General features: G+C 32.7%; 1 protein-coding gene across 2 annotated transcripts in view; it reads right to left on the bottom strand.

Annotated features, from left to right (window-relative positions):
* LOC142980614 (uncharacterized) overlaps window positions 1–27,933 on the bottom strand; it is a 317,796-nt gene that overhangs the window by 104,536 nt on the left and 185,327 nt on the right. For both annotated transcript variants that reach the window (XM_076126090.1, XM_076126089.1), the window contains exon 4: window positions 23,307–23,328. The gene's annotated coding sequence lies outside the window, so the exon portion shown is untranslated. The remainder of the gene's footprint in view (window positions 1–23,306; window positions 23,329–27,933) is intronic.

Raw genomic sequence — 27,933 nt, 5'->3', positions numbered from 1 at the left:
TCCAGTACAGGGGGAGATTATAAACACATTTACATATATAAGACTTGAATCAATATGTTTGTATTGACATTCAAGTGTTATTACAGACACTTGTAATGTTGTAGTTTCTAAAGCCCTTCAAATAATATACAAAGAATTAAAGCAAGATGTTCTTTTGATATAAATGTATGTATTACATTACCAACGGCATATTGTGGTTCATAGTTTGATCAAAATATAATATCTTACGTAACAAACTTTAGAATCAATAAAATTGTACCTTTCATTTAATTAATTTAATGAACGATAAAATTATTATTCATTAACTTTGACTCGATTTTGAAAATCTATTAATAAAAAAATCATAATTTATTATCACTTTTAATAAATAGAATGTATTAAAAGTGATAATAAATTATATAATAAAGAATAAAAAAATCTTACTATATCCTACTCTTTTACATAAAACAGAAATAACTCCCGTATTCCAATAGAAAAGTCATCCAATCTAAAGCCAGTTCACTCTTGACCCTTCCATCTATACCCGCAGAGACTCGACCGTGCATTATTGAACACCCTGTGTGCAGCGCGGCCACACTGATTCTAACAGTATAAATAACTGACTACGCCATTCAATGGGATTTTTCAGTACAATACAAATAGTCAGTTGGTGCAGATGTGATACTGTTTGTTGCGGGCGATTGTTGCGCAACTGACCAGCGACTATTGTCTCTACTTGTGGTAGTTATTAAAATAACACCTCTGTTATTTCAAATAAAAAACCTACTTAAAAATGATATTCGTTTTTAATCGATGCCATTAATTGCAATTGGCTTTGAATGGCCTCTTGGAGAAGAAAAAGCAATGGTCAATTTTAGTGGCAGGTTATTATATTTTGGAAAAATTATCACTACATAAAAACCTTTTTTTTGGCTAATGTAGTGTCAATAAGTGGTCATAGAAAATTTATCAACTTCCCGAAGTAGATCTTTCATGATCACATCATACCTTTTGTAGCTTTTTATATTTTAATAGTACTATTTTATTCAATACCACATAATTTTGACCATTAACAATAGATCCGCCAAGATACAAAAATCTTTTGCGCTACAAAATGTTGCCCGTCAACAAAATCATTTCGTAGTTTCATCCAGTCCGGTTGCCCCTGGTCATTCCGTGTTAAAATATTAACGTGTGCGTTTTTTAAAGTAGAACGAGAATACTTCAGACATGTAATTAACGCGAGTAAAATAATGTGGAATATAATTTTAAATATTGCGACTGTAATTTCTGGAGTCTTTTACCGATATACTGTTATTTTTTATACACGTTGCTTTTAGTTTGTACGTTGAAAACTGTTTATTTTTCAATTGAGGACTGCAGCTGCTAACCCAGTCTTATATCATCAAATCAAAATTAAATCATTTATTCATTTAGGTAAAATATTGACACTAATGATAGTCGATACAATTACTGAATCTACCACCAGCTTGGAAAGGGGGTAGGGTCTTATGAGAAGACCTAGCAAGAAAGTCACGGCCACTCTTTTCAATCGCCAAAAGTTTTACAATGTGGTTGATACAATAATTGATCATGCGAGGAGCTGCCAACAAACAGCGATATAGACTAAACGTCAATAAAACGTCAATCTATTTGTCTGTCTAAAGATCTACCAGTCTTCAGTCTATCGGACTCCATCCGTCGGCCTATCTGTGTCTATATTAGTCTCTACCGTTTTGTATGTAGGTCGATCACGCTATCACAATTCGATGGAATTTAGAATAGACTTAGTCGCAGACTGGGGGGCTATGACGTATCTCAGTAGTCAACTATGCAAAAGCCACTATGCTGTAAATTGCTTTTTTTATGATTATACTGATTAACACGTTACGACAAAGCAGCAATGTACTGAATAGTGACAATAAATTCGACGTACACTAGTTGTCAACTGAGATACATGATAAGCCCGCTGGAACTTAACACTTATTTTTTTTTCTAAATCCACCCTTCAGCTGAAATAGGGGACATACAGCTGCTGGTACTATATTGTATGCATTTAAAACAAGTTTAAGTTTTACAAGCTCGTAAAATAAATTTTAATATACATGCAAAAGCCTTAGTCCTCCATTATTTAAATTGACAGCACGACTTAACTTCAATTAATAAATTTCAAAATTTCCATTATTCAAGTTGTAATCCAATTAAAGTTTACGAGTTATGAAGGGACAGACGTATTAACGGATTATAAGTGATATTATGTGTCTTGTGAGCTTAGTGTGTGACTTTGAGTGGGTTTGAGTTGAATTTGAGCGAGAAATATGATTTAATATTTGCTTCATAACGGTAGAGGATATTGTACTTCGTAAAGTAATTGTTAATTGATAAAAAAAGCAATTGTTAGGTTAATAAAATCACCGAGTGCTTGTGGTTGAGTGATAGTTTATGTGGCTTCGGGTTCACTCCCTGATCAGATTTTTAGTTAAATTATATTATTTCTGATGCTGTTCGTAGTAGTTAAAGTTACTGTCTGCCCATCGCCATATTGCTATATTGCAAATACATAATATAGTAGTTTCAAATCTGATTCTACTTTGCGATCGTTCATTTGTAAAGCCTGTGAGACATACGACTAGTTCTTAGTATAGTTTTTTAAGAATGAAAAATCGATCACTCCAATTTCCAACTTCACTTCAAATTGTAGCTGTCTTTAAGAGCCTATATTTTTTAATATAAAATATTTCTGTAAAAAATCTTCTTCACAGTAACCACTAGAGAGTTCCACCAAACAGTTTGGACGCAGACACATCGAGTTATATCGAACTAATTGGCACATGATCGAGTGTGCATACATCCGTCAGGAGTAGCTAGTGTGACCTGAATGTAACACTAGGTATTGAGAAGTAGGTCGTGTTACATGGTGTAAAGAATGTTATTTTGGTAACATGTTTGCTAGCACGTGTATTTTATTTAGTTGATGCTTTTAAGGGCGAAAATAATACTTGAAATTTTCTCTACCATTCTTTAACTCCACTTCAACTTAGGCAAATTAGTGGTGTAACGGTTCAGGTGCCCCATGTAATAGAGGGCGAGCTTATAGTAATTTACTAGGCCCGCATTGAAACTTCAGGCTACTATTGCGAAATAATACATCAGATAAATAATACATCAGAAAAACCAATAATATTTATTGTATTATTACATTTGTAACAACACTTTGGCGAACCCAAGAATCAAACCCGAACTCATCAAATTCAGTCAAATTATTTTGATACATTAGTAATAATTAATTTTGATAAGAAAGAGAAGATTGTTAACACATTTGTTATTTAATTTGCATAATACTAATAATAAACACTAAAACGAGTTTTCCTTTTAGTACTTTCCCTACGCTCGTTGAGTGCTTTTGAGTAAAATTAATTTTAAGTACTCTTTGACTAATTTACAATAAAATTACCATAATATATGTCAATTGACTATCACGTGCAAATTTCAACCCAATCAAAATTACAATCCAACCGAAATCGATCAGGTATCACCGAAAATATTGAATGGAACTTAAAATTTATACAAAACGAATAAAACATTAAATGTTACCAGTCGTAATATATTCAGTGCGCTCGTCGCTCTCCAATATTGACAGTATTCAGAAATATTTTTTTGTTACGGCAACAAAGACCGGGCGGCCATATTTTTACACTTTTTATTGATTCCGTTTGTACAAATTTTAATATTGTTTTAAATGGAAATTTGTTTTTGAATAACACAAATATGGAAATTTGTTTTGTTCTTTGATGTTTTTTTATTGTTAGTGTAACAGTTACCCCTATATGTGGTAGGGTTGGTTATTGGCCTGTAAAATATGTTTTATAACCAAAAATCACAAAATTGGGGAATTTTTAAGAACAAAGTCAATTTTTAGATTGTTATTATTAACAGAGATTGATTAGTTATTACCAAATGTTTAAATAACATTTTATAGAGGAAGAGAAATTACCGAAAAATGCTCACTTATACTTACTTCCTTAATATGCGCTTAAAGCTGAAAATAAATTATTTACTTGCTGTCATAGAAAGTACTTCATAACTAAAAGTCTTACCCCCGGTTTTGGAGGTACATTTAGCGGTAGTTTATCTATTCAATAGCGTTTAAACTCATATAAAAAACGCTAATAAATAAATAAACTACCGCTAAATGTACTCAGAAACCAGTCATTATTAATTTTAAGTACAGTATATAAATGCCAAATGAAACCTAAATAATTTCATACTTAACTAATTTCAATGATTACAAAACCAGTACTAAAGTTACCTAAAATTCGATATGAGTAAAGTAACATAAGCATGCGGTTTTAACAACAAATATTATTATTTGTTTGAGGGGAAATTAGTTTGAATCATACAACCACAATTGTTGGACTGTGATATGACGACGCGTTACCACAAACTTAATAGCGAACTAAATCATTTTAATTTATATACAAAATTTGTTTATGATCGTTTTAGCGTAATGGTTAATTTAATTGCACCGAGTATTTTAGGTTGCTACACGAATTACTGGAAGTGACAAGAGACGTATGGCAAAAACGTGTCATTGACGAATGTATGTATATTTTATAAATCACTTTGATTAATTTTTATATCTGTAATTGGGTATAATTAAAATGATATTATGAGAAGAAGAACTATACTCCTTGTTTTCGCCCGAATCGAAAAAAAAATCAAACAAACTTTTAAAGATAATAATATCATTTGTTTCCAAAGATTAAAATGAGATTGATTAGAGTAATTTTTAAATCATTCTAATTTTTGTATGATAACACTTTTTTTTTTATCTAGCCTATTTCTGTGTCCCACTGCTGAGCAAAGGCCTCTATGATAACACCTATTATCATATTAAAATCCAAAAATAGGAGTAATATTATCAAAATAACAAGTAATATACAATTTCCCGATAAACCTTATTCAATTTAACATCAAAAGTCATCACGCATGATTGCACCAAAAGTTACTTACATCAAGATCAAGATATCAACATAATTTAAGAAGGGAACATCCACAGAAACAGTAGGATTAAGGTTAAAGGAACAAATCTTGTTGTTTCATAAATTTTCAATTTCTTGCGCAGTGGTACTTTTCCTCACGAGATTATTGTGTGGTGTAAAATTTGGGAAACAGCGGGTTTGAAAGATAGAATAAAAACAATAAAAAATCCTTGTTTTAGATACACTCCGAACTATCTCATCGTGGCGTACAAGATAATTCTGAGACAGTTGCTTATTGACTTTAAAGATTGACAAGTAGTAAGATAAGGACTACAAAAACGTCTTAAACCCTCCTGCTTACTTTTACAAATAACTTTATGTCATAATTTGTCTCTCAAAATCATCCTAACTTTGTTTTTCATAGTTTTCATATATCACATACATAAAATCAAGCCTGTTTCCGATAAAGGGTAGGCATGATTAGTAAATCTTTTGCTTTATTCACACCCATAAATCTTGTCATTCAGGATTAACTTTATTCTATACTTTTCATCTCACTGATCTCTCATAACTTATACCAAACACCAGTCAGAAATAAAATAGCCACAACGCTGCAGCAACAATATCGAGCATTCCGGCACATTTCGCTTCACCTGATATTAAGGAATAAATCCTACTGTAACATATTACTTCAATACAATATTACACACTTCGATATTTGTAACAAGTGCTCAAAATTGTTGCAATGTATGACGTCATTAGTTGTACCAACTTTTCACCCAGATTTGGATTCCGCTGCAACATAATTTTGTTGGCATGAAAAGATGTGTTGCAGGTTACAAGTACTTAATATATTTTTGTAAAAAATACATTTTTAAAGTCATATGTCCACTGAATCTACATGAAATTGACCCGCGGCATCATTAGGCTGAAAATCCACTTCAGTTTTTAAGCAATCACTTCATTTTTTATTAGAAGAATTTCCCATAGTTATTTACTGAAGTCAAAACAAATAGACTTTTAGGTAGTTTTAGTACCTCCGAAAAAATGTATCTTATTGCTGAACTTCAAACGATTTTCAAGATTTTATTTTAAAGGAAACGCCACATACATTTTTCTTAGCCATAAAACATATACACATACTAAAATGAGCTTAAATTAACTGTATCCAACTAAATATATTATTAATTTTTTTTTATTACTGTTTAGTAATATTCATTAATTACATCTTATAATTTAATAGAATCCTTAATAATAACAAAGTAATAGAACCATCCAATAAGACAACGCAATCCAATAAACAATCACACAACTTAATCTAGCAATATTAATTTCAGAACAGAAACTAGGTATATAAATAATTAGTTGGTCGGCAACAGAAGTGGTGAGCAATTGAAAAGGCACCAACAGGCAGAGATAAACGTAAGTTATGGGAGCTGCAGCCAGCGAGGATTTGCACCGAATATATGAGACCTCGTGTTTTAACGTAGATCTTAAGGCAATGGAAGCGCTATGGAAATAATTAGAATTTATATTGGTTAGTTAAAAAATTGAAGCATGTTATGCCGAATGCTGGAGGTTTTTGAAACACACTCATGTTTCGACATTTACAATATTAGTTCCAGCAAATCTATTTATCTAATGACAATGGAGAATGTTAACAAATTTGGGTTATTAGCTCTTCATATTCTCTGTTGAAAATAAAAAATACTAGTGAAAGAATTACTTTGATACGTCAATTAGTTTCCGATTTATAAGTAAAACATTTTGTAACCGCGCGAGTCGGTGTGACGTCATTGTACACCACGCTAAGTCTGGCTCACATAGTCTTTTTTAATAATATTTACTATTATTACACTTTAAATGTAATAAGCAGACGAAAACACAACAAAATACTGCATAAGCTATTACATCTACGGCTGTAGACTTGATATTAAGCGGGACGCGGCCCGCGCGGCATGGTGTACTATGACGTCACGCTGTTAGCGGGACTCGATATTTTTTGAAACTTTGAATGCTTGTAAAATCAAAACTACTTGGTATTTTGGACTAAAACAAAAACTAGTTTTCATGTACATGTACAGGCTTTACTGAGTCAAAATTTCAAGCGATTTGGCATACCTAGTAACATTCTCCATTATAGGCTCGCCCCCTGAGTCGTTACCAGTCTCCGCTACTAATGACATATATTTAATAATAAATTTAAATATAAAACTACTCGAGGCATGAATTGAACCCCAGACCTCGTGTACGGCGCTATTGCTTTTGAGGTGCCAGTTGTTAAATAGTGGCATGTACTTTAAATACTTCCACGCTTAATTTGGATAAAAATCAGTAAGACGAATAAACACACGCGTTTTTCGTATATTTTATTGTATTCTGCTCGCAACGATATATGTAAGTATAAATGCTAAATTTCTAACTTTTTTGTGAGTGACCTAACAGTAGTCCAAGAGTTCAGCTTTACATAGAAAGTAGGAAACAACTTAGGTAATCTCATTAAAATATCATATTTATTTTACCAAAAATCTTTCTGTAAATATTAAGAACTGGGTGATCTGCGTGGCTTCGCTCGTGATATTATTTTCAGCTGTCTGTGAATTGTTATATCCGAGTTAGTGGTAGTTTCAGTTATTGTAACGACTGTAATATGAATAAATGATTTGATTTTGGTTGATTTTGATTCGTGCCACATTTCACTGAAATGTTGTGTTTATAATATTACTAGCTGACCCGCGCAACTTCGCTTGCGTCACATAAGAGACTCATAATTTTACCCGTTTTTGTAACATTTTTCACTGGTACTCTGCTCCTATTGGTCGTAGCGTAATGATATATAGCCTATAGCCTTCCTCGATAAATGGGCTATCTAACACTGAAAGAATTTTTCAAATCGGACCAGTAGTTCCCGAGATTAGTGCGTTCAAACAAACAAACAAACAAACAAACTCTTCAGCTTTATAATATTAGTATAGATGAACGATAAAAAAAGCGCTTCTAGGAAAACTACATCTTTAAAAAGCTTTAGGTTCATACTCCGGGCGTTTTATCGAGACTACTAGTTTGTTTTTTATTCCTAGTTGGCTGTTTTGACCCCTTACTTTTAATGGGCACCCCAAAACACTAGCCGGTCCTTTTCCCGTAAAAATGGAGTTTGCATTCACTTTTGATTAAAAACTCCAGTGTTTTGTGAATTGTTTGTGTTGCCATGTTTTATGTTGTTATTTCCGGATTTTTATTCAATTTAGAACTAAACTGACTCGACATAGAAAAAAATATCGTTTTGAAATAACTACTGCTAGTGATGTATTTGTGAATATAGATGAGCGATATTAAATGGCGATTTTTTATAAACTCTTTATTTTGTAGCAATGATTTTCCACCGCAATTTATTTTCATTTCGATTCTCATTTCTGTAGAAAAGCTGATCATGGGTCAAACCCAGCTATGAGAAAGTTAGAATCTAAGTTAACCAAGTGCATTGTTAAGTTTAGGTCTATTTATGCATGATAGAAAAATATGTATTTTAATTTAATTGCATTGCTGTGAGTCCAAACTCGGTCTTAGCATTCTTCTTCTCTTCTTCATCTTATGGTTAGTGGTCTACCTAGTGTCAAAGTTGTTCAAGCCGCCCGAGGGCCTTTGACGTGGCTTAACGGCTGGTATCACAGTAGATAACAACCGGGACCGACTTTTTACGTGCCCTCCGAAGCACGGAGACGCCCTGTTCAAATACCACTATGCGGTCACCCATCTATGGAATGACCGCGCCAAGGGTTGCTTAACCCACAGATCGTTTACCGACCGGTGAGCGCAACTGGCTATGGGCGCCGTTGTACCGGTCTTATCATTCATTATTAATAAAATCTTTTTAAAGATTGAGACTTCAGTCTGTATGTTTATCTATTGCGCAAGTGTACACAGTCTTTAGTGTGTACACTTATCAATATTATCCAAACACAGTTAATAACGGTATACACTTAATGAAAACGTCGAAATGGTTCAATAAACAGTCAGTAATTGAAGGAGGTAGCTTCCCCTACGTCGTTACAATTAACGATCTGTAGGGTATTACAGTATACTAGCTTTTGTCCCCTGAATTCGTCTGCTATTTGTCTTTCGGGAAAAAGAGCCTTTGTGATATGAATTATTATTAGAAAACATCAAGATATTTACGTCGTTTTTGAGTACGAATATCAGCTATGCCGAAGGACGAATTATGGTAAAAGTAAAAGTACTCTAGGTTAATGCAAGTTATAAACCATTTACGTGACAATTTCCAGAAAAATCCATTTGATAGTTTATCCTTGAAAAAATAACCAACAGTTCTCCTGTCAACGGGTCTTATAAAAGATTTTTTAGAGTAAGAAGCAGCCTATATTAAAAACAATCAATAGTTATTTAATTAATTTAAGATTTTTTATGTAAAATCCATAATGAAACATCCATACATACTTTCGCATTAATTATATAAGTAGTAAAATACTTGGTATAATAATATTACGTTAAGTGATAGTGTCTCATCACGGGTATAGGATATTAATAATTAAAGCTTATAACGTTGGCATTAGGTTTATGAGTTACACCCGATTTAAGGGTTGGTTGGTGTATTATTTAGTTAAGGATTAAAATATTTGGGTTCGCTTGTTCAGATATATTTAATTTTATTCTGTGAGTTGACTATCTTGATAGGTCGAAACACTAAATAGTCATTAAGCATTATAGGTTTTTCAAGTCTAAATTAACGCTAGTTTTCTAGGATTATTTATTTTTTTAATTTTGGGATAATTTTACAAATTTTGTTTGTCGATCTTGTATTTAATTTTTCTTAAAGTAACTATGTATTTTTCTTTTTTTAAGTCAATTAATTTATCTACTGTTGGACAAATTGCTCTTAAAGTATAAGTTATGTCCGAACAAACTAAAATTAAAAAGTATTGAAACCATCCTAATTTTAATCCATTTATCATTAATAAAATATGATCTACTATGTTTTAAGAAATATTGCAGTGCCTTAAAAAAATAGAAGCCTATGCTTGCACTCCATTACTCAATAGCTTCGGCGAAAAAACTGCATCGCTAAAATGTGTGTGGACGGAACATTTTTCACATGCACCCAGATGGATGGGCAAGAATAGTTATGGATTGGATGTTAGATGATGGACGCTATTTGCAGCTCCATGATAATTTGTGAGGTTCTGTAGAGGTTATTTATTTGGTGCTTTCTCAACGGAGACTTAGCAGAGTGTGACAGCAAAGTAGTGCTTTAAAGAAGTAGGGTTTGGAGAATAAAAAAATATTGTCTAGAGGAGTGTTTAGTATATAATTATATGGAAAAGCCGATTTGAAAACAGTTGGCGAAGGTTTTAAGAAGTTCAAGTTCTTGATGTCTAACGTGAAAAAAGTTTCAAATATTAAATGGAAGTTAAGAAAAGGAAAGTACAGATAGGTGACGAATTCAAAGAAAAGTTCAGCATTTCAAATCAGACTTCTTGAATTCATTTATTAAATGAAACAAAATAAGGATAAAAAAAATATATCAAGTAATTGTACTCTGAAAGCAAAAACCAACTCATAATCTCAAGACTCAAGAAAAACAAGACCAAACAAAACTGAAAATCTTAACCAAAATGCAACAAGGAACGTCCAATTATAATAATAAAGGAACATTTTTTTATTCTTAAGTTTAAAAATGTAATGCAAATGACAATGTCACAAGTCTCATTTAAATTGCGCTACTCGAAATGTGAAGACGGTTTTGTTGTCATACGCTATGTGTTTGAGGGTTGCCAACATTGTCAATTCGAAGTATGTATGTAGTACACTAACTGGCTAACAAATAGATGTCGTGTAAACTCTGATTAGTTGTGTTTTGTCTCTTTCACTCATATACAGTTTCAAAATTGATGGCAAGTGACAGAATTTTGTGTAGAAACATTACTGTATAATCAGAAAATAAAATATTAAGTATTTTTGTTCTTGTATATATTATGAATCGTTTTGTAAGTATATAAACAGTATTAATGTTATATAAAAATAATATGTAAAAGGAAAATAATCAGGAAAACTACTTAAATAAGTTAGGATTGAAAAATATTTAAGAGTCTATAACGGAATTAAGTAGTTTCATAAGCAAAATAATAGTAAAGTAATTCGTATGTGCAAGATATTGTTCATAATATAATCTTACCTCTAGTAATGTAGCCTAGTTTTATGAATACTAAGCTTGCCAATCCAAAATTGGGTAGTTTTAACCCAGATCTTATACCTTACTAATTTTACTTTGTTTAAACCACGACAATTGCTATAAATACACAATATTTGCTCGTATTACGTGATGACGTATAAAATAGATTTCGTTTCCGTCAAAATATTAATATATCATCGCAAGATTTAAGGCACCCACGCTGCGTCAAATAGGTTTAAGTTTACGGCAAAATATAAATTTCATTAAAATCTATTCAGCCCACATCTACCCTGTTTGTGCGTCAGTACGCCATTTTTTCAAATCCTGCGCTTGTTTTATCCATTACAGTCCTAAATTTCACGATGTCATCCGACCATCCAGTTAAGTTCATAGCCGTGTGCAGCCGATTAAAAGAACTTAGATTATATAACCTAGATATAAATAACTACATTAGTCATCAGAATTTTAAAAACTACTTCTTCTACTAATGAATCAAATAAAACAATGAAAACGTGACGTGTGTCTCTCGGCAACAGGCTTTTTAGTTCGGCATTAAGAATAAATGAAAGACATTATCGTTTTTTATATTAACCGAAGAAATTATTATATAACCAGTTCTTTGGTTACTGCCTTCCCTATAGGAAGAAGGCGTGATTTCGAGTATGTATAATGAATAAATTATTAAGTTAAAATCGGAATGTTTACTTTTTATAATTTACAGTGAAAATTCCATAGCAACAACACTTTCCATAATTCGACAACCCTGCCTTCAAAACAAGCATGTACGCGTGTATTTGTGCGTGTGTGCGTGTAGATATTAACATAGAACAAACAGAGGGCTGCTACAACAACAAACGCGACACGAGCCGTTTGTTTCACAAACAAATATATCGTTCTGTTATACATACTACTTCCACGGAATGAATGATACAAGGCTAATAGAATATTTATTCAAGAGACTTGCAAGGTTCATGATTTATGTAACATCTTGTGTTTTCTTTGGGAGGTCAAGGAGTGTTGAAATTAATACACACATTGCTGTAGTTAATAGATTTAACCCATTACTGTCCCACTGCTGAGCGAGAGTCTCCTTCTGTTGGAGTCCACCATGCTAGCTAAGTACGGGTTGGGGACTTTGCATTCCTTCTAGAACTGTGAAAGTATTCTCAGGCATGCAGGCATTACGATATTTTCCTTTACCGTTAGAACAACTGATATTATTTCTAATATACATACAACTTTGAAAATACATTGGTGTTGTTTCGGGTTAGAACCTTCGACTAATTGCGTTGGATGAGGATGCTTTGACTACTATCACTGGTCTCTCACTCTTGCTGCATTTATGTACTTCAATTAGTTTAATAGGTGTTAATGTTTAGTAGTGCTCAGCGGTTGGTAAACGGTCAGTGAGACAACTATTTGGTGAGTGGTTACTGGTTTAGTTGAATTGAACATCTTTTGAACTGATAACGAAGTACTCTTAATACTTAATCAATTTTGATATTTAATTGCACGTTTAACGTTTAATACGCCTATCATCTTTAATTTTCCACGACATCCTATTATTTTCTAACACATCGATTAAAATAATTTCGGATTAATGTGCGTGTGATAAATAGGAATATTCATATATTAGGTCGGGGAAAAAGTCTTTTCGCATTATAGTATGTATGAACTTGTAATAAAATCTTTTCTCTACACAAAAAACCTCGATATTTGGGTACCTCATGAGCTCACTAAAAGAAACCTATGGAACCGTTTACTCATTTGTGATTCTTGAAGCCAAAGAGATTTTATTACAAGTTCATAAATACTGTAACGCGAAAAGACTTTTTCCCCGACCTAATATTATCAGAATAAAAATCAGGTCTCTGATTGTCATAGTTGAAGCTAGATTTAGTTTAGAATGTGTTCAGCTATTAAGCGTATTAACCATGCAATCTGCTAAACCAAGACCAAAACTCCATTTAAACCAATATCTTGCCAACAATCAAGTCAAGTAGAAAGCAATTATTCGTGCAAACTTGATGCAACAGGAGTCGAACTTGATACAAATAAGTTTGGTGACCACTGAACCAAACTTAGTTGAACAGTAATTGCTCGGTCATTGTAGACATTGGATCGTCTAAGTTTTACTATGTTGCGTCTTTGATTTTCTGTATCTAAGAAGCAATAGATCTTAATGGATATTGTTAGAAGTCTTGTTACTTCTTCTTCTTTTATATCTTAAGAAGAAGAATAGATAGAACCATGAATAGCAAGTCATGAAACTACGGCCGTACCTGATAGTCCTATAGATTTTTTTGTATTTTTATTTTACTTTTTCTGTATAGAATTAAAAAAATAATTAAACACATTAATGTCCCACTGCTGGGTAGGGGCTTCCTCCCAGAATGAGGACAAGGCTTGAGTCGACCCCGCCTACAAAGTGTGCAAGGTTGCATTTTTTCTTTCTTCTTCTTCTTTCTTCTTGGCATACTTCAATAAACATTATTTTTATTATTCTGTATTTTATTGAAATGATCGTTGAACCTACCTTAAACACAGCTCAGAAAATAACTTGAAAGATCAAACAAATTTAATCAAAAATATTGGTGCAAACAGAAACCTATTAAAAAAAATTTCACGTCTAAACTATTACTAAAATCCAAACAAAATCAAAGACTAAACTAAAACATGAATCCATCAACGTCTACAATACTGCTGATTGTATCACAAATCTGCATCGTAAGCTCAATAATTAGCTTAGTTAGTGAAACTCGGGCGGTGTAAGTGACAGTTGTCATCTGCAATGAACTTAGGTGTATTATAGATGCCTAGGATTATCGTGTACTGATATTGTACTTGGAGGAATAAGATATTAATCGATAGTTGATGGTTTGGTTTAAGTAGTAGTATTTTGGATATATTATTAGGTTAATGAATTAAGATAAAAATTAAAGTTGAAGTAATGATAAGTCAAAACCGTTGAGGGCTGTAAAAGTATTACATTGAATTGCCTACAAACGAGCTTGTACAATGTACATTTATGTACGTACATAATAATATGTAAAAGAAAGGATTTATAAAAAAAATGGTACACGTGGCCTGTTGCTGCACGAGCAGATTTCCAAAGTGTTTAACAATTAGTGATGTTATTTACATTTTTATTAGGTTTAGGTCCTATCTGTATAAATATTTAGTAGGAATCTTTCAAATCGTTAAACTCTCAACCACACTTTAAGCGTCTTTATCATACGAATACATGAGTAGGCACAATTTACTAGGTAAAGTTTTAAATTAAATCTAGTTTTCATCAAGTCTAGAGCGACCTTTATTAACTAAACTAATATTATGTTTTACATTTTACATATTCTAACAAGAGTGCCATATTTAGAACATTAATATACATAAAACCTCCTTTGAGTCTCAAAGCTCACACGTGTAACGTCTTTATTTATCCTATTAATATAAACGAGGGAAGGCAACCAAAAAAATAAAAACATAGTTATAAATTACATACGTAAAGCATTTTAATTTATTTTTGTTTAATATCTACTATAAAATGTCTCGAGAAATTATTATGGGTGAAGAGTGTAGTTTCAATCTCCCAGTCTATTTTCATTTGATCCGCTCAATTCCAATTTTTCTTTCCAATTACATTTTGCCAAACGTCGCTACGCCCAATAAAAAAACCACTTTTAAATAAGGAGAGAGCGTGGAAACGAAATCGAATATTCTATCATAGTTTAATCCAAAATACTACAAAGTTCAAATCAAATCAATTGAAAATCGGTCTTGGTGGCATCCGAAACTTTACAACTCATTTTGCATAAACTAGTATATATTATAAAGATCTTCATTTTGCAGCCTTTGTCGATTCGTAAACTATCACTGAGCAAAACTATCTAGCGGTAGATACGCAAGTTTACATACGGGCAAACGTAAGATGGCCGCTTATGTGTATTTTATACTAAATATATCCGAATGGATAACATGTTGAGCAAGTAGTGTATAATCACACGATTTTAAAGTTAAATTAATTGCTAATAAAGTACAGTGAGGGGGTGATCGCTTATGTATTTGTTATAAATATCTGTTTACTACGAAAGCCACTCATAAGGTCAAATGTATTGTTACTTTTCCTATTAGTAGCTAGTCCACAATAAAAGCCTTTGACAAAAAATAGACGAAAACAACAACTACAATTAACAAACAAAAGGTAAAATAAAACACTAATAACAAAATTAGTTTCTGTCACAGTTCATTGACTGTAGTAATTCGGATTCGTATTGTTATATTTGATTAATAGTCCGTCGCGTCGTCATACTGTTAGTCCCTTGTTTGGGCGCCAATAGTGTTATTGGCACCCAAACTGGGACCTGAATACTGAGTTATTTGTATTAAACGAGATTCCGAGAAAGTGAAGGTTGAGTGACTTTTGAAAGCCTTGTTAAATGTAAAGATGTTAACCGACCGTTTCTTTGATTGCTTTTTAACACCTATTGTTAGTTTTTTTTACCTCAATTTAGGCTGCGACTAATGACTCTTTAGACCACAAAGCTAAAATAAAACTGTATTTATTATGCGCCGATATTTTATATCTATACTTAAGGGTTAACTTAAATATTTAGCATGGTTTTCAGGACATTTCAATTTGTTTTCTCGATATTTTTCTTTTACACATAAGCAAAGACTGAGAAATGAGAAATATTCGCAAGATGATTCATCATCCCATTACACAATATTACAAAATAAACTGATACGCGACGTCAAAATCGAAGCTAAATGAAGCATCCTAGTTCATAATCTATTTAACAGCGCACATCCTCCAAACTCATACATTCAAAAACAAATAATCCATTCACTTTGCCGAACAATCCAAACTTTATACGTCTACACACCGTTCTAAGAATTTCCAAACAATCTAGCCAATCGACATCCGAACTTCGGCTGCACCGCCGCCAGTTTGTCTAGCATTCATCCTTTATTCCATCCTATTCTGTGAATATCTATCTAATTTCTCGCTGAAATTAATTTGTTGCTTTGACAGTTGCTAACGTTGTTTCGATGTCTCTGTTCCTCTCTGTCTCTATTTGAAATACGGTATCTGATTTAAATGCATTTATATTCGGTCTTCGTAAAGTTTGATATTGTTTGTTAGATACTTATGTTGGCCATGTCATTCAAAAGTGGTATGGAAAGTTAATGGAAGTGGAATGAATTTTGTATTTTAAACCATCTATGGTGACGTCACGTATTTAAGTCGGTTGTTTGTTTATTTTTATTGGTAAGCATTCGAGTGTAGTAAAATCTATCTATAACTTATTTTTAAACCAGTCTGTAACGCTTTGAAACTGCTTTGACATGATTCTGATATTATTATTTTGCATTAGGGTGTTACGAAAAGAAAATTTTGTGTGATGTTTTTTTACCAATTAGCTCCCCACTGCTGGGCAAGGGTCTCCTCCTAAGCGAGGGAGGGCTTAGACCTTGAGTCTACCCTGCTGGCTAAGTGCGGATTGGGAACTTCTTATAGGAGATGTGATTATACACTTAATATTAAGTTATTATAAAATGGTCTAGCGTAAATGTTGATAATATTACATGAAAAAAAAATATTTTTTTGTGATACAAATTCATCTTTCCCTCTTTTGTACAGCAAGTCGACACCAGTCATGTGACATACGGCAGGTCAAACTTTAATATCCCGGATTTAATTCACGAGACAGATGTGACAGGGCAAATTAAACAGTGCCACGCTATTTTCAGTTAAACGATCTATTTGATAATATCATATTGAATTAATTGACAGTCATAATGAAGCTTAATTTAACTTATATATGAAATTAATACGTATCAGAATTATCTTTTAATAGTCGAGAAAGACTGTTGGCTATTATAATGAATATTTGTAAAAATATGGGTCAAAATTCGTTAGGTCACACAGGAAATAATATTCATAGATAATAATTTTAAGAAATAGGGAAGATATACATGCATATTGTATTTCAGTTGATATCTAGTATACGTCAAGTCCATTATGTAGTACATTGCTGCTTTGACGTGATGTCTAAGTCAAAATCATATTAGGGAAGAAGCAATGTACAGAATGGCTTTCAAATAGTTATCAGCTGTAGACACACACACACACACAGTAGACAAGAAGTATTTCTAGAAGGAAAGCCAGAGTCAGTAAACGTCCGAATGTAAATTTATTACGAGAAAATAGCCAGAAAAGAGACATTTTCATTCTGAATTAGTCCAAAAGAAAGGCATTTATTTTCTGAGACTTAAAGACAAAGTGGTCAAGATTTGAGCCCACCATGCTGGCTAGATACAGTTTGCGGACTTTGTTTTCCTTCAAAAGCTGTCAGAAGAAACTCTTTCTCCTTTGTTTGAAAATAAACTTGTGTATTTTAAATTATAGTGTAGCTATAATCAGTGACATCTAATGGAACGAGCGCACAACCACCAACTCGCATAGTGACTGACGTCAAGTCCTGAATCGCGCTATCAGAGTTTGCACTGCAATTCACTATATATGTATAAAAGTTCTCGACTAGAACGGTCGGGCAGCCTAGGCCCACCAGGCATGATCACCTCGCCTGGTCGGAGGATCTTCCTTATTTGTTGGAGGAACATAACACCTCGTTCCTCCACAAAAGTATACTTTACCTTATACATAAATTACATGGGACGGTTAAATTTCGCAAATGCTTATCCCACAAAGATATGGACAGCTCATAGGGGCAGTGACTGTGATTGAACGTTATGATTGAGTACTTTGATCTGTCAATTGCAGTTAAACATGCGATGATGAATGAGATGATGCCTTTGAGGCTTTGATTGCAAATGATATAATACGATTAAAGACAAGTGGTTTTTTTGCCACGTGTAAAATAGGTTATATATTAAATTACATTCTTTAGATCTAACACTGACACAATACACATGTAAATGTTTTGTCATTTTTTGGAGCATTTGTGATTTTTTTTGTAATTAACCTATATGCAGGCATTAACTACCCATACTTTCATATAGAGTGGGATTGTCTACATACGTAACAGTTGTATGACTTTAGAGTAGCCGCATGCACGAGAAAAAAGGCATGTTTAAAATATGCGCTTTTGTTGAAACACCCTATAATAGACATGCAATACGAAAGCTTAAAACTAATAATTGAAATGCAGATTAAGATTTATATGTGCTCGCAATATATGTTGTGTCAAAAGATTCTCCCTGATATGCTAAGATAAAAAGCTATTCACGTTAGACATCGTGGCTCACACATTTCCTTCAAAATTAAACTTTTTACAATATCATCACACAAGACCGCCGCAATTTTCCTCCAAGCTGATATCCCTAAACAAGATTCCTTAACGCAACACAGAAAATCTCTCACTATAAAACTACAGAAGGGACAGCTTATACGGAATTTGACATCCATGAATAAATAAACGTGGCGATACATTACACTGAAGGTCAATATTGTAGGATCAAATAAAATAGGGACCTTCCAGAATCCAAGGACGGAATAGATCGCATTACTCGTAATCAGATAGTTTCGTATCAACAATACTGTTCATGGTTGAATATATTGGACTTGCTTTTGCTTCGAGCTTGTTTTGTTTTGTCTCATAGCTGCTTTCCTTGATAAAACAGTGGTAGAAGTAGTTTAAGACAAGTTTTGATTATAGAATTAGTTCTGCAGATATATAAATAGCACTATTCTGTACATTCGGTACTTTCGAGTATTGAGAGTTTGACATATAAAATGTACTGCCAAAATAGTGCCTACGACACCCGTTAGAGTCGCTGATTTTCATACAAAATTTCTTGATAGCTAGCCGGTTGTCGATACTCGATAGTTGTACAGAATCGTGGTACAGCTTAAAAATGCCAAGAAAACCAAGCTTCAAAGTATATGAAATATAAATAAAACGAATAATGATAACAATATGTCATTTTTGATGAATACACAATTTTGAGTAATGTCAGAATGAAGTTCTCGACTCCCCATGCAATGATATTGTGATACGAAAAGTCATTGCAAATTTGTTTAATGGAATATCTAAAATCTAAACTCGTAATTATAGCTCTGAACGTGTTATTAACACCGTCAAAGAACCAGTAATAACTACATACTGACAATGACTACTTCAAGAATACTCTTTACTAAAACTAGTATGCGTGAGTTTCAAAACTCAAGTATTTGTGTCTGTGTGCGTTTATCCACGTGAAAGTGTGCAACGCCACCACTAACAAGTTGTCTACTCATAGTGATGTTCGTTATTCATACTATTTATTCATTCATTAATCGTATGGTAAGATATTAAAAATTCTAGCGACTTATACACATAATATTAAAAATGTGCAAATAAAATTAAAAGGTTATTTTCAATCGCGCTTATCCTTAAGCAAGTTCACGACTTCTTTTATAATATTGCGTTTGATTAGAGGTCTCCGTCTACCCCTATGGGAAGAAGCCGTAATTTTATGTATGTATGTAGTCGTCAACTTAGAGTCAAAATCGTTCTAGCCGCCTCAAGGCTAGAATTCTGGTACACAGAAGCAAAATTTAAGTATTTTTCTACCCTATGCATGAAAACTGCGCCAATAAAGTGTTCTATTGCTTTTAATTTTAACGTAGCAACAACGTTCAGTACAAAATCATGAATTCACAATTTTTTCTTAAAAGTATTGTTAACATCAGTATAGTTCGTTCATTTCAGTTCTAAGTAAAGTCGGCTATTGTCAATTACTGGGAAGGTTCTAACAGGTTGCTAATCAAATATCCCGTAAAACTAAGAACAGGCCATTATTCTCAATACTATCACAGAGCATTACACTACATACTGAATAGTCCCGTATCCCTCTTAGTTTATAAGTTTTTTAGAACAATGATTTCAAGTGTATGCACACACGCACACACACTTGTGTGTTCAAAAAGTTTCAAAGGTGTTCACATCACCAAAATTGTTCGTAGACTGATAATGATAATATTAGGTATATGTTGATGAGAGATTATTAAAAACGAAGCTGCATTGAAATACTTTTGCTCTCTAGATGGTTAAAAAGTTTGTTATAATTAAATACATGTATAAGGATGTAATATACGGCTCAGTAATCACACAATGCTCTACTATTTAATTATAATTCTTATAAACAAAAGCAATACCAAGTTTTAACCAAACTTGGTTTTTATTATGTTCCGATATGTACCTACATATCGGAACATAGCGTTATTGAAATACTTTTGCCTGCGCGTTAATAAAAAATAAAAATTAATCGACAAGAACGTCACATCACTAGAAGCCCTCCGTTAATCGTCTTCTTATAATTATAGGTTATCGTCGCGCCTGATTTCACAGGCTTCTTCCACTTCTTTCTTTCAAGCCAGACGGTCGCGATAATTAGTTGCACTCACTAAACAAAAATCAACCTTACCACTACGCACTAAAGTCTAATATCCAGTAAAATATTCCACACCCGCTTTCAATGACACTTTGGCAGCCTGAAGAACTATTCATACGTCGGGGACTGATTTTTCCCTGATATTTCGTGTGACATTTTTTGCGTCAATTTTTTTTTCGTTTCGCGTTAGATTTTGCGAAACCAACAGTTGAGTGTATGAGGCTACGAGTTTTTGAATTTGAAAAGTCACGTTTCAAATTGATGAGGTTATTTTTTTAGGTTTTTAGGATAACCGTCAAAATATATTTTTGTACATGGATTTTTTTTATTATAGGGTTTAGTTTCTCTAATGGAAAAAAATGTAGGCATTTATGAAAAATATTTCACATTAACCTAACCGTCAGCGGTCTGCGATATTCAAACGCACGAAGTGACTGGCGGGTACTAACCTAAATACCAAACCATAAATATTAGTGCAGCCCTGTATGACAAGATGTATGGATGTGGATGAAGCAAAGGAAGTTTGTAAGAATCGTACCAAGTGGCTTTCCTGGGTCCCTGCCTATTCATATGAGAGGTGTGATTTTATGATATTATAAGGCGTGATTTTATGTTTGTGTGTAAATATTAGTACTGAAAAAGGATCAATGAAAAATAAATAAAAAGGTTGTAATGTTTCATAATAGAAAATTCTAATAAAACTGAACTATAGTTCAGGTAGTAATAACTGGAACTATTTAAGTTCTTACTTGTTGGGGACATTCTAGTAATTGGCATTGTATGACAAAAGGAAATAAAATTATATAGTACAATCTCACTAGAGGGATACAAAGAAATTGAGGAATCATCATCATCATCATCTCAGCCGGGAATCGTCCACTGCTGGACAAAGGCCTCCCCCATCGAGCGCCAATAGGACCGGTCCTGGGCCGCCCTCATCCATCGGACTCCGGCAACCCTTACCAGGTCGTCGGTCCATCTTGTGGGGGGCCTGCCAACACTACGAAATACAAATTGAGGAATACGAGAAACTAATTCTTTTTCTCTGAAACTTAGGTACCCTTACTAAGGTGACAGGGTTGGTTGGTTGGTTTAATTAAATTAATGGTTTATACCATTTCTAATAAGTGATTTTGTGATATATACGAGTAATGAGTCTGAGTACAGATTAAAAATTGTCTATTAATGTATGTATTTATTAGGTACATACTCGCAGTTTTGTGAAAAGTAAATAATACACTGCATATTGAATTACACTTTCTGCGTAAATAATTTTTATCTGTATTCAGAAGTTTTTGCGTGAAAGAAACACGTTTATCTTCACAAACTTTCGCATTTGTAATATTAGGTCGGAGAAAAAGTCTTTTCGCATTATAGTATGTATGAACTTGTAATAAAATATTTTCTTTACACATAAAAAGCTCGATATTTGGGGACCTCAGGAGCGCCCTGAAAGAAACCTTATGAAACTTGTACTCATTTGTGATTCTTGAAGCCAAAGAGATTTTATTACAAGTTCATACATACTTTAATGCGATAAGACTTTTTCCCCGAACTAATATTAATAGGAATAAGTAGAAATTGTCTGGTCACCATAGTACAAGTTCTGTTTAGTTTGAAATCATATGACAGTGTGGGTGTGGTCCAAAGAGATTTGTTTTATGTATGTGCTTTACTATGCATCAAAGTTGGTAACAAAATTCATGCATGCTTTCGGCGCAAAGGTTAATATAAACTTCTATTGCACTAGATTTGGCGTTTCTATTCCCACGCGAAAAAGCATTACGTGTGGACCAATTTTATGGTTTATTCGAATTTGCTGCCTTAATTTTTATTTCTGTACTTTACTTCTTCACAAAACATCACACGTTTGGTAGAAAAACTAGGCGATGACTTCTTGTCAGAACAATGATAATAATTTTTGAAACTCTCTCAAAACAAAATTGTGCTCACTAAAATTTAATAAGATATAGTTTCAATCTTAACAATTTTAAAACTTGCAAATCTTGTGATATTAAACACAAAGAAAATATTAACAAAACAAATAAGAACATTTTCCACTATCCACAAACAATATACTCATTAGCAAAAAACGTATATAAGTTTACGTATATGGCTTGATTGTTATCATGTAATTCATATTGGTTTTCGCTCGAAGCAATTTATTAAGTCACTAATTGGTGTACTCTAATTTAGTTCGCCATGTAACGATTAGTATATGAAATTAGATATAACACGTTTTGACTAAATAATATTTATTTATGTAACAAAACATATTTAGTTCTCATGGCTGTATGTAAGTTTTCATTCAACTCAAAAACTACTGAAATGATTTTCATGCATTCTCATTCATTTGAAAAACGTGATTTACTAGATTTACACTCATGGAGAAAATGTCGAATAGAAAACAGTTTCAATTTAAATGAAGTAGTTAAAGCCTGTATAGAAAGTATGAAATTTAACCAAAATTTCACAATAGACAATATCTATTCAAATTCAAAACCAGAGCACACACATAACATTTACATATTAATAAACACAAGCATCTAAAACTAAAACGAAATTTCTAGATAATTGAAAACCATAACAGGTTTTTTGAACAAAACAATTTTGAACTGAAATGAAATGGAGCATTTTATTGAGTCCCTCGTTGGGCGCCAATAACGATAGCCAGTTAACTAGTTATTACGTTAGACGGCTAATCATCTACGTTCCACAACCAGTTATTGGTACTTAAATAAATGGCTAATTGTATTACTTACTTCGAGAGTTGCTGTTCAGTATCTGAAACAAGAAAATATGATATTAGTTATAATGGTTTTTTATGATTGACTAGCTGACCCGCGCAACTTCGCTTGCGTCAAATAAGAGAGAATGGGTCAAAATTTTCCCCGTTTTTGTAACATTTTTTATTGGTACTCTGCTCCTATTGGTCGTAGCGTGATGATATATAGCCTATATAGCCTTCCTCGATAAATACGCTATCTAACAATGAAATATTTTTTCAAATTGGACCAGTAGTTCCTGAGATTAGCGCGTTCAAACAAACAAATAAACAAACAATCAAACGAGCAAACTCTTCAGCTTTACAATATTTGTATAAATTAGTATAATTCTCTCTTATGTGACGCAAGCGAAGTTGCGCGGGTCAGTTAGTGATAGATAAAGTTGTCATACGCCTTTTCATTGTCTGTCGGAATTTTTTTGATAGTGGCCCGAAGTTCCGCCTATGTCCGGTGTATGCCAGTACATCCGTCTGCCATAGTGTCGAACAAACATTGTAAACCGGTGAAGCGTGCGTGTTTTCCGATATAAATATAGCTACAATTTTGTTTATAGTTTTGGTAAAGGTATAAAAAATCTTTTGTATATTACTGGAAATTTTACAGAGTATTTGTAATATATTACGAAAAATATTGATACCTATTTACACAATGAGACTATAAACATATTATATTCAAATATTTAGATCTCTCTCAAATGTTTTCATTCATACATTTAAACTGCACGTTTGGCGCAGTGGTTTAAGCGGTCACCTCGCCGCAACAACCGTGGCGCCGCGTGTGGTGGGTTCGAATCCCACCCAGGACAAATCTTTGTGTGATGAGCACGAGTATTTGTTCTGAGCCTGGATGTTAATGTATCTATATAAGTATGTATTTAGAAGTATATAAGTATGTTTATCAGTTATTTGGTTACCATAGTACAAGCTCTGCTTAGTTTGGAATCAAATGACCGTGTGTGAGTTGTCCAATAATATTTATACTCACAGTAAAGTTTAAACTCATATAGAATATAGATCAATCTTAGTTAGCAATTCAACTTTGAAAAGTATGCAAGACAAAAGTGAATGACAGCTTTAAGGCATTTTTGATTTAATATTTTCAATAATTAACCCACGGGCAAGTCTTAATAAGACTCCTCGGCAAATAAATACCTAATTACTAAGAACTGCACAAAAACTAATTGTCATTTACATAATTTATGAAATCTCATACAAGTGTTAGTTCATTGACTTTAATTTAATGGGTTCGTTTGAAATTATAATGAATATTCTCACGGCATTTTATTTCGTCTGGGCTCTTGGTCTATGTAAATTATTCACGTCATCTGTTTAAGTATTCTTTGAAACAGTTATTCTATGTAAACTTGTCAGATTTTAAGACACGCTATATGAGTACTAAGACTACTAAGTTTATGATTTCTTGAACTAAGGAGAAATAAAGAAAGGAATTTTTCAAATAGTTTAATAATTATTTTCCGCATGTGGCGGTGAAAATGACATTTGCCAATCAGTGCGGAGCTAATAATTTTATAATAGGCTAGCAATTTTTTTTAACCCGTGGCTGTCCCCCTTCTGGGAGATGGTCTTCTTCCGAATGAGTCTATATCGCTGCCGAGCTGGCCAAGTGCGGGTTGAGGACTTTGTATGCCCTCACGAAATGTGTTAAAGAACAGTTACTAGTTTCAAAGCAATAATTTAGAGATTCAGACATATTAAGTGCGCAAACTGTTATCCAGACATGAAACTATTATTCTGCCAATATTTTTTTCATTATATTCCCAACTTGTTACTATGAAATTATAATGTATACCAATTTCTTTACGTGGAAAATATTCTTACCTAATATTTTTTACCGTAACTACTTTATTTGATATTCATATTTATTAGATAGATAGATAGATTATATTATGTACTTATGTAATAATGTAATCTATCTATCTGTCCCTAGAGTATTCCAGACTTAGTTTATCTCCAAACATTTTACATAATCCACAACAATGGAGCACAAATGAAGGCTGTCGGTTCTATCCTGTCGAAAATCGTCACTTCCGGTCTGTGCTAATAACCTCTCCAGAGCCAATTTCCGGTAGCCATATTGAGAAATCCGGTTGCTAGTTAAAAATGGTTTTATTTGTGTTTCTGAATTGAAACTTTGTTTGTTTTTTTCTTTTCATTATGTGTCGTTTTCTTCCTAATGTAAAAGTTGTACACAACCCGAAAGGCGATTTTCTACAATCGGTTCTGTGGTATATTATGTGTGTTTTCCAATATCTGTTATTAAATAATAACAAATCTAGGCGACCACATTTTGTAACTAGGCAATACTATGTTGCTTTCAAAATGTATATTCGTGAATCCTGTAAAATACTTAAAGTTGCTTTGTATAAAATTATAAATCAAATCTAGAAGATGGTTTTATAAACTTACCCTACTTGTTTCAGGTATTCGGCCAGTGATATATTGATTTTGGCATCGAACAATACTGAAATATACTAGCTATTATTTTAATTTAAAAATATAAAAAAAATATTAGTTTCATAAACTACTTGGTTAATTAGAGGTTTTATAATGTAGTTTTATTATCAAAGAAACTTTGATATAAAATATTTCTAGCTTAAATTTCAAGCGTAATTTGAAATATAATTGACCCTCAACACGCTTATAAATTCTTCACCTTAGAATATTACTAGAAAACTGAGACTAAATTAAAAAATAAATTAAGTTCGAAAGTCGAAATCAATGAAAAACAATATCTCAAAAGCAACTAACTAAGCAGTATAATTTTATATTATTTTTATACGAAATAAGAAAATATTTCATTCATAAAACTGAATTTAACTTACATTTATGAAATCACGCCTTTTTCTTATAATTATTATCTTAGGGGTAAGCAAAGAACGCCACTTAGTACAAAACTTACAATATTCCCTTGTTTCATTCACATCCATACATCTTGTCATACAGGACCATCGGTTACGAGTACTATACGCACCTAACCTTTTTTCAAGACATCGCCGATATTATCAGTGTATGTCGCTTTATACATTAAATTGCATATATAAATATACAAATATAATATAAATTGCAAGCATACCCTCAATAAATGTATTAAATTTAGGCATGCAAAGTTTGATGACGATGTTTTCCTTCACCGAAATTAATTAGTATGTTGTCTTGGTTTGAACCGTTGACCACTTACGCGCGATGTGCCAACTTATACCACTCTTCTATCACTGATAACACCAAGCTTAATTTTATTAGTGAAACATTTTTTTAAAAGATTTTTGCTATGTCCTTGGTAGTCACTGAGTAAGCAAATTTAGAATACTGCCAATTGGTGCCTCTTGAAACTTTAATATTCACTTCGATTATATAAAAGTCTTGGGAACCTTATTGAAGTTTTTCAAATTAGGTATTACGAATTGAGTGGACCCAATCTTGCGGTTTGTTGAAGAAATCTAATAAGCTTGGCTTAATTTTGTCACTGTTTGATTTTGAGAATAGAAAAGAGATTTGATTATTTTTTTAGCTTAGAAAACACAATTAGGATAGCAATTGATACTTTTTAATATCGTATTGAATCAACTTTGCATAAAAAAATTAGCAGGCATAGCATTCATTGGCTAAAATAATGCATTTTAAAGTTTTGCTTATTGACAATATACACTTTGAATTTCATTCTTGTAAGCATGCTTTGTACCAATTTGATCAATTCTACCCCCAAGGGTATAAAATAGGCAACGAAAGTTTGTATATAAAATTCTGTAGTAAGTCACAAACCACGCAGACGAAGTCACGGGCAAACAAATATAATATTTTGGTGTCAAAAACTTCAAAATTTCCTAAAACATCTCTTAAGACCAACCAATTCATAACATCAGCACTCACCACAGCTAAGCTAGTACTAAGTTATTTAATATCTTAGTGCAGAAGTGCACAGGTGTATTAACGGGAGCCAGTGCACATAACCCACACATAATCTGCCTTACAAGTTGGTGCCCACAAGTCAGCGTTAATCCCACCCTCGTCTTGACTATACGGAAATGTGGGCTACTATTTGTCTAGTGTAGTTAGAGTAACTGTAGGGAGTATAGTTAGAAATTAGTGATGAAATCTACGTTTCGTTTACACAGGAGGATATACTTAATCACATAAGTGCTGCAGTTTTAGGCAAAGCAGTAGGTTTCTACTTGATACTGAGTACTTTAAGTAATATTTTTTAAAGTCACCGTTACATCACTTTTAATGGAGTGAAAAGTATTTTTGCTTCAAATATTTGGTAAGATTACAACGATCTCAGAAAAACCCTTCTTTACAGAGAAATAGTCAAGATTTTTTTTAGTGATAAGGATATGATGAAACGAAATTCAGTAAATATTTCCTCACTGACTTTCTATGAATATTATATAATATAATCAATATTAAAAATATTTAAAAAATACATATTCTCGCCCCGGTTTCAACAAACTATGAATCCCTAATTTAATAAAATATATATTGCTGTAAATATTTTTACTATCAAATCAGTTTACAGACCCTTGGTACCTAACCATATGCAATTTCCAAGGGCTCACAAGACGATGGGAAATTCAACCGATTATACG

Source organism: Anticarsia gemmatalis, chromosome 18 (assembly GCF_050436995.1).
Source record: "Anticarsia gemmatalis isolate Benzon Research Colony breed Stoneville strain chromosome 18, ilAntGemm2 primary, whole genome shotgun sequence".
Taxonomy (NCBI): domain Eukaryota; kingdom Metazoa; phylum Arthropoda; class Insecta; order Lepidoptera; family Erebidae; genus Anticarsia; species Anticarsia gemmatalis.
The sequence above is the reverse complement of the archived record's forward strand: the minus strand, read 5'-3'. Positions and strand labels throughout refer to the sequence as shown.